Raw genomic sequence first — 15521 nt, 5'->3', positions numbered from 1 at the left:
GGGGGGGATAAGGACCACTAGGGGAGGGGGGATAAGGACCACTAGGGGAGGGGGGATAAGGACCACTATGGGAGGTTGGGGGGGATAAGGACCACTATGGGAGGTTGGGGGGGATAAGGCCACTAGGGGAGGGGGGATAAGGACCACTAAGGGGGGTAAGGACCACCAAAGGGGGGTAAGGAGGGAGGACTACTAAGGAGAGGGGAGGAGGGTGATTACCACTAAGGGGGTGGGGGGAGTAGGGGAAGGTCTACTAAGGGGTTTGGGAGAGGGAGGACCACTAAGGGGTTTGGGAGAGGGAGGACCACTAAAGGGGGAGGGGGAGTGAGAAGACCACCAAGGGGGACTGCAGAGGGACAGGGGGCCAAGGGAGAGCACTAAGTGACAGAAGGGGAGAACACGGAGGGACAGAAGGGAAGGGGAAATCAATAATTGAGGGGAGAGCACTATGAATTTTTTTTTTAAAAAAGAAAGCTGTTCCCATCTCAGTCCCTATCCTATCCACAAAGCCTCTCTTTTACACTACACACATACACAATGCATCCCCCCCACACACACACAGAAACATACAATGCATTCCTACTCACACACAGACACACCCGAAACACACAATTCATCCCTTACGTTCTCTTACATAATTAATGCACCCCTTACAGACACACACTGCATTCAATTACATACACAGAAACAAACCTTGCACCCCTTACACACACACACCCAGAAACATACAATGCATTCCTTACACGCAAACACACACTACATCCCCTATAAACACACTACATCCCTTACACAAATTGCACACATAAAACATCCCCAACTCATGGATGGGCCATGTAGGTGGATTTATGGGTGGGCATTGTAGGCGTATGCCCCCTGGGGGCCCAGACCTTGAGCTGTGTAAGGGGCCCTAAAAAAATGGAGCTGCTTCCTGTTCGTTAATTGTTGTGAGCACTGTTAAAAACAGTCTCCAGAGAGCCGCTTCTACACCAGACCTGTGGAGCCAGACTGAGCCCATCATCAGCCTCTTGTCCTCATCTGGTGGTAAGTAGGCAATCCAATATATTATTAGTGGCACTAATCTCTAATTTACCTCACATTAAATGGATACTATAGTCACCAGAAGCACTACAGCATAATGTAGTGGTTCTGGTGTCTATAGCCTGTGCCTGTAGGCTTTTTAATGTAAACACACTGTCTTTTCAGATAAGACACTTTGTGAAGACTGGCGTTGGCCCATATGGCAGAGCATATGGGCGGGGCATTGTGATGTCACATGGTGGGCTGGACATATGGGGGGGCGGCAAAAATTTTTTTGCCTAGGGCGGCAAAAATCCTTGCACCGGCCCTGCGTAAGTGCCAGCGTTAACCATTCCAATAGATATTCAATCGGTGGTCCTTCATAGGCCTTGGTGTTCAGGAGAGTTTCACGTACAGCTTGTATCCCTTCAGTTATTGGTATAACCGTATATAAATTTTGTACGTCAAGGGTCGCAAAAATGAATTCCGTCTTTGCTTCAATATTTAGATCTTGTAACTGATCTAATAAATCCTGAGTGTCTCTAATGCATGAGGGTATTTCTTTTACACATCCTTGTATGTAGAAGTCCACAAATTTAGCTAAAGGCTCAAGGAGTCCGCCTCTAGCCGATACTATGGGTCTTCCTGGAGGTCCTTGCAAGGATTTGTGTATTTTGGGTTATTGTATATATATATAGTTAGTAGTTGGGACTAAAGCTGTATTTATGGCAAGTTAGATATATGAGCAGGTCGGTTGTGTCAGTGTATTTATACTGGCAGACATTTTGTGTTAAGACGGATATTAAAAGTGTATACTGTAAGTCACCATCAGAACAGAGGTGACTCCATTTTGTATTACACTGCAAAGACAGACACATTTTTACTTCTTTGTAACTCTATTCATTCAAGCGTGAGCTAAGGAATGCGACTTATGTAAATATTGGCAGAGATAAGACCTGAGTAGAGATGTCCCGAATAGTTCGCTGGCGAATAGTTCCCGGCGAACATAGCTTGTTCGCGTTCGCCACAGCGGTCGAACATATGCGATGTTCGGTCCGCCCCCTATTCATCATCATTGAGTAAACTTTGACCCTGTACCTCACAGTCAGCAGACACATTCCAGCCAATCAGCAGCAGACCCTCCCTCCCAGACCCTCCCACCTCCTGGACAGCATCCATTTTAGATTCATTCGGAAGCTGCATTCTTAGTGAGAGGAGGGACAGTGTAGCTGCTGCTGATTTAATAGGGAAATCGATAGCTAGACTAGTGTATTCAGTGTCCACTACAGTCCTGAAGGACTCATCTGATCTCTGCTGTAAGGCAGCCCAAAAAGCCCTTATTAGGGTTAGAACATCAGTCTGCTTTTTTTTTTTTTTTGGTGTAATCTAATTGCAGTTGCCTGCATGCCAGCCTGTGTGTCAGGCTCACAGCGTATACTGTGCCCACTTGCCCAGTGCTACCACTCATATCTGGTGTCACAATAGCTTGCATTTAAAAAAAACCAAAAAACTTTTTTGACTGTAATATAATAGCAGTCAGTTTCCTTCACACGTGTGCTTTTCAGGGCCTGCCAGGGCACAGTGTCACACCAGTGCAACTCAAATCTGGTGTAACAGTAGTGTACATTTAAAAAAAAAAAAAACTAGAAATTTGACTGTGAAATAATAGCAGTCAGTTTCCTTCACGCGTGTGCGTTTCAGGGCCTGCCAGGGCACAGTGTCACACCAGTGCAACTCATATCTGGTGTAACAGTAGTGTACATTTAAAAAAAAAAACTAGAAATTTGACTGTGAAATAATAGCAGTCAGTTTCCTTCACATGTCTGCGTTTCAGGGCCTGCCACGGCACAGTGTCACACCAGTGCAACTCATATCTGGTGTAACAGTAGTGTACATTTAAAAAAAACAAAAAACATTTTTTGACTGTAATAGATTGAATAGCAGTTAGTTGTCTGCAAGCGTGTGTGTCAGGCCTACAGCGTCTACTCTGCCAACTTCTGCCAGTGCACAGTGCCACTCATATCTGTTGTCACAGTAGCTTGCACGCATAGTACCACTAATCGAAAAAAAAATGACAGGCAGAGGCAGGCCACCCCGCAGGGGCCGTCATGGTCGTGGTGCTGTGATTCCCTTTGGCCCTAGAATAATGCCCAGTGATCAGAGGCCACGTACCCTGAACACCTCTCAAGTTACCACTCGCCCGCCTGCCGCCACCACCAACACTAGCACCACAGCCGCTTCACTTGATCTGTCAGAGGAGTTATTTACACATCCTTTTTAAGAAATGAGTGATGCGCAACCATTATTGCCAGAGGATGTAGATAACAGGGATATGTCTCAGTCAGGCAGCATTACACACATGGACGTACGGTGTGATGATGATGATGTTGTACCTGCTGCTGCTTCCTTTGCTGAGTTGTCAGATACAAGTGAAGCGGTTGATGATGACGATGCGTCCGTGGATGTCACGTGGGTGCCCGCTATAAGAGAAGAAGAACAGGGGGAAAGTTCAGATGGGGAGACAGAGAGGAGGAGGAGACCAGTTGGAAGCAGGGGGAGGTCATCGCAAGGAGCTAGTGGTACAGTCAGACAGCATGCATCGGCACCCGCGGTCAGCCAGACAGCACGCCAATCAATGCATGCTGTGTCCACCACCAGAAGGCCGTCATTACAGAGCTCAGCAGTGTGGCATATTTTTTGTGTGTCTGCCTCTGACAACAGCGATGCCATTTGCAACCTGTGCCAAAAGAAACTGAGTCGTGGGAAGTCCAACACCCACCTAGGTACAACTGCTTTGCGAAGGCACATGATCGCACATCACAAACACCTATGGGATCAACACATGAGTACAAGCAGCACACAAACTCAAAGCCGCCATCCTCCTCCTGGTCCAGCATCTTCAGCCACGTCAACCACTGCTGTCCTCCTTGCCCCCTCTCAACCATCCCCCACTCCGTCTCTCGCCTTGAGCAGTTCCTGCTCATCTGCCCACAGTCAGGTGTCTGTCAAGGACATGTATGAGCGTAAGAGGCCAATGTCACAAAGTCACCCCCTTGCCCGGCATCTCACAGCTGGCTTGTCTGAACTCTTTGCCCACCCGGATTTTACCATACACGATGGTGGACTCTGAGGCGTTCAAAAAAATTGTAGCTTTTGGGACAACCCAGTGGAAGGTACCCGGCCGGAATTTCTTTTCACAAAAGGCAATCCCCAACTTGTACTCGATTGTGCAAAAGGAAGTAATGGCATGTCTGGCACACAGTGTTGGGGCAAGGGTCCATCTGACCCCTGATACCTGGTCTGCAAAGCATGGTCAGGGCAGGTATATCAGCTACACTGCGCATTGGGTAAACCTGCTGACGGCTGCCAAGCATGGAATGCGTGGCTCTGCAGATGAGTTGGTGACACCGCCACGACTTGCAGGCAGGCCTGCTGCCACCTCCTCTACTCCTCCTACTCCAACCTCTTCCATAACCTCCTCGGCTGAGTCCTCTTCTTCTGCTGCTTCATGCTCCACAACAACAGCACCCCCCAGCTCCCCAGGTACTATTCCACATCCCGGATACGGCAGTGTCACGCCGTCTTGGGGTTGACTTGCCTGAAAGCAGAGAGTCACACCGGACCAGCACTCCTGTCCGCCCTGAACGCACAGGTGGATCAGTGACTGACTCCGCACCAACTGGAGATCGGCAAAGTGGTTTGTGACAATGGAAGAAATTTGTTGGCGGCATTGAATTTGGGCAAGTTGACACATGTGCCGTGCATGGCACATGTGTGTAATCTGATCGTACAACGCTTTGTACATAAGTACACAGGCTTACAGGACGTCCTGAAGCAGGCCATGAAGGTGTGTGGCCATTTCAGGCGTTCCTACACGGCCATGGCGCACTTTTCAGATATCCAGTGGCGAAACAACATGCCAGTGAGGCGCTTGATTTGCGACAGCCCGACACATTGGAATTCAACACTCCTAATGTTCGACTGCCTGCTCCAACAAGAGAAAGCCGTTAATGAAAGCCTCTGCGGAGCTGGGAATTTTTTTGCCACGTTACTGGACGCTCATGTGCAATGCCTGTAGACTCATGCATCCTTTTGAGGAGGTGACAAACCTAGTCAGTCGCACCGAAGGCACCATCAGCGACATCATACCATTTGTTTTCTTCCTGGAGCGTGCCCTGCGAAGAGTGCTGGATCAGGCCATAGATGAGCATGAAGAGGAAGAGTTGTGGTCACCATAACCACCAGAAACAGCCTTATCAGCATCGCTTGCTGGACCTGCGGCAATGCTGGAAGAGGATTGTGAGGAAGAGGAGTCAGAGGAGGAATGTGGCTTTGAGGAGGAGGAGGAAGACCAACCACAACAGGCATCCCAGGGTGCTTGTTGTCACCTATCTGGTACCCGTGGTGTTGTACGTGGCTGGGAGAAGAACATACCTTCAGTGAGATCACTGAGGACGAGGAACGGGACATGAGTATCTCGGCATCCAACCTTGTGCAAATGGGGTCTTTCATGCTGTCGTGCCTGTTGAGGGACCCTCGTATAAAAAGGCTGAAGGAGAACGACCTGTACTGGGTGTCCACGCTACTAGACCCCCGGTATAAGCAGAAAGTGCCTGAAATGTTACCGAATTACCGCAAGTCGGAAAGGATGCAGCAGTTCCAAAATCAATTAAAAAGCATGCTTTACACAGCGTATAAGGGTGATGTCACAGCACAACGGGAATCTAACAGGGGAAAAGGTGAAAGTAATCCTCCTCCTCCCACGACCACGACGGCAAGGACAGGACGCTTTACAGACGTGTTGTTGATGGAGGACATGCAGAGCTTTTTAAGTCCTACGCATCGCCACAGCCCTTCGGGGTCCACCCTCAGAGAACGACTCGACAGACAGGTAGCAGACTACCTTGCCTTAACTGCAGATATCGACACTCTGAGGAGCGATGAACCCCTCGACTACTGGGTGTGCAGGCTTGACCTGTGGCCTGAGCTATCCCAATTTGCGATAGAACTTCTGGCCTGCCACGCTTCAAGTGTCCTGTCAGAAAGGACCTTCAGTGCAGCAGGAGGTATTGTCACTGAGAAGAGAAGTCACCTAGGTCAAAAAAGTCTAGATTACCTCACCTTTATTAAGATGAATGAGGGATGGATCCCGAAGGGACTGACAGTGGGCGATACATTCGACTAAAAAAGGCCTGTCATATACACGTCCCCTGATAGGGGAGGTAACAGGGATTAAACTGATAAGAATAGTACTACTTAACACACCACTCCTATCTGGTGGCACATTAGATTGCACGCGCAGTTCCCCAAATTTGAAGTAGGAGGACCAACCAAGCATCTTTTTCCATCTCCCGGTTCCTAAAATCGATGCCATATACACGTCCCGGGACGTAACAGGGATTAAACTGATAAGAATAGTACTACTTAACACACTACTCCTATCTGGTGGCACATTAGATTGCACGCGCAGTGCCCCAAATTTGAAGTAGGAGGACTGACCAAGCATCTTTTTTCCATCTCCCGGTTCCTAAAATCGATGCCATATACACGTCCCCTGATAGGGGACGTAACAATGATTAAACTGATAGGAATAGTACTACTTAGCACACCTTATAATAACGCAGAGAGAGGCAACGCAGAGAGAGGAGTCTGAAGAAGAGGAGTCAGAGGAGGAAGGTGGCTTTGAGGAGGTGGAAGACCAAACACAGCAGGCGTCCCAGGGGGCTTGTTGTCACCTTTCGGAGACCCTTGGTGTTGTACGTGGCTGGGTGGAGGAAGAGACCTTCAATGACATCAGTGAGGACAAGGAACGGGACATGGCTAGCTTGGTATCCAACCTTGTGCAAATGGGGAGTTTGCGGTTGTGCAAATGGACTGTTTGCGGTTGTTTGCGGTGCGTTAAACGGGGAGTTTGGTCTGTCACTGTGAATCGGGCATAACCCTTACACTACCTGATCGATACAACATCATACCTGATGTTTTAAAGCACGTTATTCCAAACAATTTAGGAATGTCAGGTGATTTATGCCCTTTATGGATTAAAACCAGACCAACTATGTAATATTCCATGGGAGTTTTGCCATGGATCCCCCTCCGGCATGCCACAGTCCAGGTGTTAGTCCCCTTGAAACAACTTTTCCATCACTATTGTGGCCAGAAAGAGTCCCTGTGGGTTTTAAAATTCGCCTGCCTATTGATGTCTATGGCGGTTTGCCCGGTTCGCCCTGGTTCGCCCGGTTCGCCCGGTTCGCCGTTTGCGGAAATTCGCGTTCGCCGTTTGCGAACGGAAAATTTTATGTTCGCGACATCTCTAGACCTGAGATAAGGCATGATGTCTACAGCAAAAGGGGGGTTGACTGCAACAACCCAGAGACAAATACATATATATATATATATATATATATATATGTACACACACACTATCCACGTATAACTTACTATATTATATTAATCATATATAAATAGTACTAAGTTAATAATATAGAATATTTATGGATATAATATCAATTAAGAACTGTCATATTATTCATTAACGTTAGTGGAATATGTGTAATAGACATGTATAAATAATATTACTATGTGCTACACACAGGATTACCAATGACGGATAACAATAAGTAATTAATTTTACTTTCTAAAAACGGAATCTTACAAAGTTCCATTGTAAGGAAAGGTGAAATTAAGGCTACATGTGTCAAATTCAAATTTTATGACACCAAAACGCAGACGCTCTGACTGGAAAAAACAAAGAAAATGTTTTGAAGTGACATGTCTTTGATGGACGGTTATCCATAAAAGATAACCAAGATGGCGTCGAACGCATCACGAAATACAGTTAACCCATTATACAAAAAGGTAAATGGATCCCATGACAAGAATTTGTGGTGATGTTATTGTGCCATCTACTGACAAAAATCTAGATGATAGTCTGTAGGGAAGACACGCCCACAGTTCTCTATTGGTCCTATCAACTAGTGACGTATAGAGAACTTCTCCTTTAAGGACAAAGGAAAGAGAAAAGAATGTTAGACTCTCACACTCAGACTCATTTAGACTCAGATACACTCTTTTTGAGGATGGACTCACATCTAACATCTAAGATCTGACATCTGAAGTCAAAGTTGGACACACCTAATCCTTTGTATCTTTTCCAACGAACACAACTTCAGAACTCTGAAAACATTTCTATTTTTCCCACAATTTTCATTATACTCACATTCACCATTTATGGGATACATATCCAAGCCTGAAAAAAGAGAAATTCTACAACATAACTGGTAATTATGCTGGTTTTTATGTAATTTAATTAAAATTTATTCATTTTTCCGTAATAGCAGAATATATATCTGGATAAATGTTGGTCAGATTTCAATTATTAGAAATCATAAGTAGCTAAGGAATATATGGTTATAAAAATTCCATTCCTGCAGGTGGAATAAAGATAACATATTAATGGTAAATTTGCCAATTGTTAGCATACCAAACTTTTATCCAGAGTTCTGAAATTAAGGATAGTGAATCTCAATTAGGAAAGTTAAAATTATGCAAACGTAAAATCTGATTAGAATTATTCTTATTGGATGGACATAGGAATAGTCAATGATCTGGTATGAAAAATATTGTAGTTGTAAAATTGCAATATAATAGGATATCTTGCCTAAGAGAATTGTAGCCAGCAGTGAAAGAGTTAATTCAGTGTGATTTGACTGTCAAAGTTTGTATTGCTTTATGCTGTGCTGCTGTGAGATGCTGAGTTCATAAAAAAGCTGATTTCAAAGTAAAGTCAACCGAAAACGCATTGGGGTTGAGTTCCAGCCTAGGTAAGAGGGTTCTGATGTACGTTATGAATTTAGCTGTAGTGAGTGGTTTGCCCTGCAGTGTAAATAGGGTCATGTTTAGTCCAGTGAGTGATAACCTGTAAATGTCTAGCATTTTGACCAGGCAGCATTTATTGTCAGTAGGATAGTAACCTATTTCCGTTGGTTCTTCACAGGGTAAGAGGATGTGAATTGTTTGGTACTAGGATAGGCACTTAAGATATGGTGTTGGATTCCACTCAGGTAAAGTTTTATAGTTTTGAGAGAGAGTTTTAAATTGATGAGGCAAAAAGGAGAGGAGTGTCACAATGGCATCTGAAAGAATATCAGTATTATGGTTATCGGTGGTAATCTTGCTGTAAAGCTGAAATCTCTATTGTATGCTCGTGATATATTATCGGAGAGGGCAGATCTGGCCAGAAATCTGCTATATGCCATGAGGTGGGTTCGTCCAGGATTAAGTCATGGAATGCAGGGGGGGAGGGGGTTTGACAGTCCTGTTGTTGGCTGTCGGGTCCTGTTGTTGGCTGTAAATTAGAGCGAGATAAAGCGTCAGCTGCTTTGTACGCATGACTGGGAATTTGTACCCATGTAATGTGAAATTGTGGTGTTGCTGCCAACCAGATGAGTCATCTAATAAGTATCATGCTTGTCAAGGATGAGGATCTGCCTTTATTAATGATATTGCAAGCTTCTTTATTATCAGAGAAGCACTTGACAGCTTTCCCTTTCCACACATATCCAAGGCCTTTGAGGCGGCCACTATTGGGTAGATGCCAAACAGTGCTGACGTGGTATGGAAAGATTTTAATCAAGGGTCTCAACTGGCCAGGAATCTCTGAACCAGAAGTTGCCAAAATGGCTTTGAAAACCTGTGTATGCGGCCGCATTGGTCTATGTAACTTAGGAATGTTGAGAAATGAGGGGAATGACTTGGTCTTCCTATTCCAGTGTGATAGGAATCTGAGCCACATGTGTAGGTCTGCTTTAGCAAGCACATCTAGTGCCAAAGTGTAACTGTCGATGGGAAGAAGGGGAAGAAGGCACAGCAGTCGGGAAATAAATGCACGGCCCGGAGGAATAATTCTCATAGCGAAGTTCAACGTGCTCAGTAAGGACATGAAAGCTCAATTGAGCAGGGTCCTCTTCAACCTATTGTTCCTGTAAGTCTTTTGTAATTGTCCTATTTATAGTTAAATCCCCCTCTCATAATATTGTAAAGCACTACGGAATCTGTTGGCGCTATATAAATGATAATAATAATAATAATAATAATAATAATAAGGACAGTAGATTCTCCCCTCCCCCCCCCCCCCCCCCCCCCCCCAGGTACACGTGATCTTGTCAAGAAAAGATTCCACGGACTCCGTTACATTGTACCTTCTCTGTTGGTGGAGATGTTTGTAGCGTGATAGTGTCAAGATGATGCCTAAGAAAATCAGATTGTGGAAGTGGAACTCCTGGTGATGAAAAGAATGTCATTGTCTTGTGAATACTAACTGGAGTGGAGAAAATTGTGAGAAAATCATCTAAATAATGGGTGATAGCAGGACATTCGCTAATAATGAGTAGAAGCCAACATAGTGTGTTAGCAAATAAGTCGAACAGGTTTAGATTACTCTTTGCTCTGAAAGTTAAACGTGTGGGAAAGTAATGACAATCGCTCTACCACAGGGATGGCTGAATAGGTTGAAGCTTGGATGTATTGGAAATGTCGGTCTTGCTCAACCAAGCTCCTGACCCTGCCTTCAAGATGTCATGAATGGCATCATCCGCTTTGGCATAGTGCTGGGAGAATTCCTTAGAGGGAATCAATGAGTTGAGGCTAGGGGTAGGTAATGAATGTGGGTTGTCAAATACCTTCTTAAGCAACGCGATTGTGTTGCGGGGGTCTAGTAATGTGTCTACTAGACAGCCACTAGAGGGGACTTCCTGATTTATAGCAAATATTTTCTTTGCTAGAGCGTCGCTGGACATCCTCACGCTGTGTGAGGATCTCCAGCGTCTCTCATTTCCCCATAGGAAAGCATTGAAAATCTTTTTCAGTGCTTTTCTATGGGGAGCGCTAATGCGCATGCGCATTAGGTCTCCTCAGCCGGTGGGCGGGATCAGTCACACCCACCGGCCGACGGAGTCAGTAGGAGGAGCGGCGCGGAGGAGGAGGCAGCGACGAGGGACATAGTCACTGCCTCAGGTAAGTGACTGAAGGGGTTTTCACCCCTTCAGCAACCGGGGATTGGGGGGTAGGAGGGAGAGGGAACCTGCAGTGCCAGGAAAACGGATTGTTTTCCTGGCACTGGAGTTTTCCTTTAAGGTACAATACACCCATTATCATGAAGAGGTTAATGCATGGGGAAATAACCCCATATAAAAAAAAAAAAAAAATTCTTACAGCAAGTTTGGATTTATTCTGTATGAACAGAAGAAAGTTAGAATAATGATATTTCAATTCATAAACAAGACATGTATTTATTTGTATTGTCACCTGTTAATGTTTTAAATGCAAAACATGGGTTAAAATGCAATCGGTCAACACTTTCAATCATACACAACTCCGCTAGCTCTCTATTAACGAAGTCTGTTCACAAAATGCCACATTTCATCACATAGCAAGCAGTTAATGAAGACATCCATGCATTTGTAAATGAACCAAACATTATTATTTTTTACACAGGGCAAATCATTTCTTACTGTTTAGCTTGTGATTTATTGCAGTAATAACACCTGCTACTGCTGTAGTCTATTATTACATTTGATTGCCTGCATGGTTTTAAGACCTATAAAATATTCTTATTGCTCAACACCTGGCAAGTGTTTAAATCTGGAACAATACCTAAATTGCTATTGCACTGTAGTAGTGGGACTATGTAAATTACATACAATATGTATTTATTAAAGACATAAAATATTACACATCATGTTTACGGTCTCAACAATGCACATTCTACATTTAATATGTTTTGGCACTTTCGTATATTTTGGTGGGTTGCACACAGCGTAAAAATGTAAATCTATTTTTTTTCTTCATATAGCAAGCTGTAGACAATATACTATAGATAAGAAACTCAGGGACATGAACAGAAAATAGAATAATAACCCTTTTTCCCAGCTGAATTTGACATTTCCAGGTTTCCATCGATACATGAACAGTATTTCTTTTGAGTAACGGATGGATGAATTCGAAGGCATTCACATGTGATAGGAGCATTGTGTCTCAGTTTTGGTTGATGGAGCAAATAGTCCAATTAAATGGGATATATTTACTGAAAGTAAAACCATAATCAAAGCTGGCTGTAAAAAGCATGCCTAGGACATGCAAACTTACAATAAATGTCAGCACTGTGTGATTATAGTAATTTCATGTTATTAAACATGTTTAATGTTACTGTTTGTATAAATGGATGTCATGCCATGGTACTCTTAAAATAATTTTTAAAGTACATCTGTCATAGTACATATTAGACTTGGAGATTCCATTAAAACTGGCATGTGATTCAACTGAATTGCGTGATCCAATTTCCGAGCCACCACATGTCAGAATCTTGGGATAACCGAATCACTCAAGTCCGAAAAATTTCAGTTGACGTTCCTGGTACCAGAAAAAAGGGGGATGGAACAGAGAAGATGCAATTTTTTTGTGGGGAATCATGTGGACTGGATCTCTTGTCCAATAAAGAGGTAGCAAAAAAAGATTGATGATTAGGGTGGAGGAGCATTAAAACAACTATACCTTCAAGCAGGCAATTTGATGTTTCTCTTCCTTTTCATATTCCAATTACTGCTGTTGCTTCCACTAGCATTGCAACTCCTTTTATAACCACTAGTTCAAGCATTACAGCTTGTGTGCTTTATCATGCTTAGATCTCAAGAGTTTGGGGAGACTTGTTGCATTGACAGTGTTAACCCCTTGTAGTCTTCCCCCCAAGTAGCAACTAAGGGAGAACTCAGTGGGGATTTTGTATGTGCCATCAGAGCCACTCCTTACTGAAATGATGATATTGCTTTTATCCCTACTACTCCAGACATTTGTTTAACCCCTTAGTGACCAGACCGCTTTTCAATTTTCTTACCGGTAAGGACCAGGGCTGTTTTTACATTTCTGCAGTGTTTGTGTTTAGCTGTAATTTTCCTCTTACTCCTTTACTGTACCCACACATATTATACATCACTTTTCTTGTCATCAAATGGTCTTTCTAAAGATACTATTATTTTCATCATATCATATAATTTACTATAAAATATGATGAAAAAAATGTTTTTTTAAAAAACACTTTTTCAAACTTTGACCCCCAAAATCTGCTACGCATCTACAAAAGCCAAAAAAAACCTACATTTTATATTTAAAATAAAGTTAATTGCTACAATTTACTTCAACCTTTTTTTTATTTTACCCTGCTGCTGTTCCACTGCATCCACTTCCTGCAAATCCCAGGTGGGGATTGTACCACCATAAGCTTATACTACCAGAGCAAGTCATTGCTCTGGAAATTGTAAGTAGGATACCTACCCCTTCTATATTTTATATTATTTACAAAATACTGTGCCATTGGTTTCTTTTTTTTCCCTCTCTGTTTCTCTTATATATTTGACCACTGAGAACTGGATGTCCATACAAGGAATACCTATATATCCTGAGACGGGGATTGTACCGTCCACGCGGTAAACAGCAGAGCTCTTAGTAGCTCAAAAAAGTGTGATTTAGTCTTTTATTGGGTTATAAAATGTTTTTATACTTACCTGACATGTTGTACTATTACCTTTTCCTATCTCATTTTTTTGAGGTCATCATATAATCATACGTCATTGGACCTCATATAGTGGATGTATTCTCACATCTCTATATCATAGCAAGGATTGGGAATACTTGCTGGTTCACTGCTGCCTTCCACCTGGTTATTATAGCGAGCGCCGATTCACTGTTGTTTTGTACATATTCAAGGTGTGGTCTTACCAGCAATTTATAAAGAGGCAAAATTATATTGTCATCCCTAGAATTTATGCCCCTATTTATACATGACAAAACCTTACTGGCCTTAGCAACTGCAGATTGACATTGCATATTGCTGCCTAATTTGTTGTCTATAACAATTCCCAAATCCTTCTCGTGTGTGCTTATCCCTAATTCACTACTATTTAGGGTGTAAGTTTGTGCATTCTTGACCCCGAAGTGCATAACTTTACATTTCTCTACATTAAATTTAATTTGCCATTTTAGTGCCCAGTCACCCAATCTATCTAAATCCCTCTGCAGCAAAGCAATATCCTGCTTTCATTTTAATACTTTACAAAGTTTTGTGTCATCTGCAAACACTAAAACATGGCTTTCAATGCCTATTGCAACATCATCTATATATATATATATATATATATATATATATATATATATATATATATATATATATATGTGTGTGTGTGTGTGTGTTGAATAGAAGTGGTCCCAAAACAGAACCCTGAGGGACAGCACTTACCACTTTTGTCCAACTTGAAAATGTACCATTAATGTACGTGTTGTACTCTATCCTTAAGCCAATGTTCTACCCAAGAACAAGAATATTCATCTACACCAATTTCTTTTAGTTTGAAGACTAACCTATTGTGAGGAACCGTATCAAATGCCTTGGCAAAATCCAAGTAGATCACATCCACTGCAACACCATGGCTATACTTCTACTTACTTCTTTGTAGAATGCAATCAGGTTAGTTTAGCATGACCTATGTTTCATAATACCATGCTGATTATTGCTTATAACAACGTTCTTCCCAATTAATAGCCCTTAAAATATTTTCCCAGTCACAGAAGTTAAGCTCACAGGTCTATAATTTCCAGGCAAGGATTTTGAACCCTTTTTAAATATAGGAATGACACCTGCCTTCCTCCAATCCTTCGGTACGATACTTGAAACAAAAGAATCTTGAAAGATTAAATTCAGAGGTTCACTTCTTTCCCACTCTTAAGTACATGTGGGTGAATACTGTCAGGCCCCGGAGTTTTATTTACATTAATTTTCTTTAACTCCTGTAGGACCTTGTCTCGAGTCATCCAATCACAAGTTATCTGCAAGTTGTTTGCAGCAATCATTTGCCATGACAGCAAGCATCTCTTGCCATGGGATCCTCTTTAATATATACAAAACAATTAAGTAATTTTTTAATTCATTAATTTTTTTAAACTATTTTATCTTCACTGAGTGCCTCGACCCCTTTGAGGCACTCAGCACAGGCAGAGCACTCCGGGCCCTGTGACAGGGGGCGGTGCAAAACCAAGGAGCTGGCTAGACTCCTAAATATATATATATATGGCTAAATATATATATTGGCTTTGCACCGCCCCCTGTCACATGTGTCTCATCTCAGGACCCTATTTAAGCCTTGTACTGCAGAGAACTCGAGATGGAAGGATTTCCCCAAGTGAGTAGCTCATTTAGTAGACAGTTGGCATTGAGAGTAGGACCTGCCAAAGATGGGGTACATTGACGTTTGTGGCAGGCTTATGCAATGTATGATCATATAGTGTAACTAAACCCCCATTATTTTTTGCCTAGATTAGGTGTTTTTAATAAAACTAGTCAAATCTGTCAGCATCAAAGTAGCTGTTTAGTTGATAAGTGAGTGTGCTGGATTTCTATTTTTAGTGCTGAGTATAGGTAGGGAGCAGCTGTCACTGCTTTCCTTAATGCAGTATGCAGA

The sequence above is a fragment of the Pelobates fuscus genome, chromosome 2 (assembly GCF_036172605.1).
Source record: "Pelobates fuscus isolate aPelFus1 chromosome 2, aPelFus1.pri, whole genome shotgun sequence".
Lineage (NCBI taxonomy): Eukaryota > Metazoa > Chordata > Amphibia > Anura > Pelobatidae > Pelobates > Pelobates fuscus.
This window is presented reverse-complemented; position numbering follows the sequence as displayed.